Raw genomic sequence first — 1,909 nt, forward strand, 5'->3', positions numbered from 1 at the left:
ATTATGTACCCACTCGTTTCCTGTTCTCCTTGTCACCACCGCTGTCAGTTTTATGTTTTTTTTAATTTTATTTTATTCTTTTTATTTTATTTTATAACAGTGATGTTACACAGTATTTATCCTTTTGTGAGTATTTCATTTCATTCAGCATAATGTCTTCCAGACTCACTCATGTTGTATAGTGTTTTATGAGTTTACTATTTTTATTTCTATTGTGGTAACAGCAGCCAGAAAATCAGGAGACAAATTGCATTGGGAAAGTCAGCTGTGAGGGACCTCTCAAGAGTAATGAAGTGCAAGAACATCAGGCTGGAGACTAAGGTACGCCTGATCCAGGCTATAGTCTTTGCAATGCATCGGAGAGTTGGACAGTGAATAGGATGATAGAAAGAGAATTGATGCCTTTGAGTTGTGGTGCTGGAGAAGAGTGTTGAATATACCATGGACTGCTAGGAGAACAAACAGGTTTGTCCTGGAGAGGGTGAAGCCAGAATGTTCCCTGGATTCTGAAGCTTCGTCTGACATATTTTGGGCATGTTGCAAAGAGGGACTGGTCCTTGGAGAGGGGCATCATGTTTGGGAGAGTGGAGGGACGGCACAGGAGAGGAAGACCCTCAATGAGATGGATCGATTCTGTGAGTGGAGTAGTGGGAATTAATGTGTTTGAGACGGCAAGGCTGGCATAGGATAGAACAGCATTTAGGACTCTTGTACATAGGGTTGCTATGAGTTGCAAGTGACTCGATTTCACATAACAACAACAACAACAACAATTGTGTGAAAGTACCACAGTTTTTCCTATTCTTTCATTTGTTGATGGGAAATTGGTCTACTTCCATCTCTTTGCTGTTGCGAATGTTTTTGTTGTTGTGCACCATTGAGTCAGAATTGACCCATTGCTACCCCTCTGGTGGGTTTTCAGAGGCTGTAAATCACATAGAAAGATATTGCCCAGGCTTTTTCCACACAGCAGCTGATGGATTCAAACTATATGCCTTTTGGAATTGCAGCTCAGCTTCCTATCACTAGATTATTGAAGTTTCCTCATTATTGTGAATAATGAAGTAATAAATACATGTGTGTTACATCTTTTGGTGTCAAGGCTTTCATTTCTTTAGATTATGTTCCCAGTAGTGGGATAGCTGGATAAAGTGGTATTTCTAGTTCCATCTTTTTGAAAAAATGCCAGACCACCTTCCATAGGGGTTGTACCATTTTCCATTTCCACAAGCTGTGAATAAGATTTCCAGTCTCTTCACAACTTCATCAGTATTTGTTGTTTACTGTCCTGTTGAACTTCATGATTGTTGCTGGGATGAGATACTATCTCATTGTTGTTTTGATTTGTATTTTTCTAATAACTAAGGATTTTGAAGATTTCTTCTTATGTTTGTTTGCCATTGAAATTTCTTCTTTGGTGAAGTGTCTGTTCATAGCTTGTGTCCATTTTGTACTTCGGTTTTTTTGTCTTTTCCTTGTGGAGGGGCTGGAATATTCAATAAATTTTAGAAATGTCATTGCCAAATATTTTTTCCCAGTCTGTGAGTTTCCTTTTTACCCTGTTGGGAAAGGTTTTTGCATAGGGATTTGATAATTAGAAGGTCTCATTTATCTTTTTTATTCCCTCTTGGTTGTAAAATTTTTTTATTATTATTATTTTGTGTGCGTGTACCGTCAAATCAGATCTGACTGGTACAGGAGGATATTGCACCTCCTTCTCCGGCAGAGCGTCTGGTGGATTCGAACCGTGTTCCTCTGGGATTGCAGTGCAGCTTCTTGCCATAGGCCACCAGAGCTCCCCGGTCGTAGAATTTTTGTTACGCTTGGAAGTCTGTTCATGCTAGAAATTAGGACATCTGGAGGGGTGCCTAGGTCTATCTGATGAACTTTAGAGTCTTGGTTTTACTTC

The sequence above is a fragment of the Elephantulus edwardii genome, unplaced genomic scaffold, assembly GCF_000299155.1.
Source record: "Elephantulus edwardii isolate Elephantulus edwardi_28Jun2011 unplaced genomic scaffold, EleEdw1.0 scaffold00213, whole genome shotgun sequence".
Taxonomy (NCBI): Eukaryota; Metazoa; Chordata; class Mammalia; order Macroscelidea; family Macroscelididae; genus Elephantulus; species Elephantulus edwardii.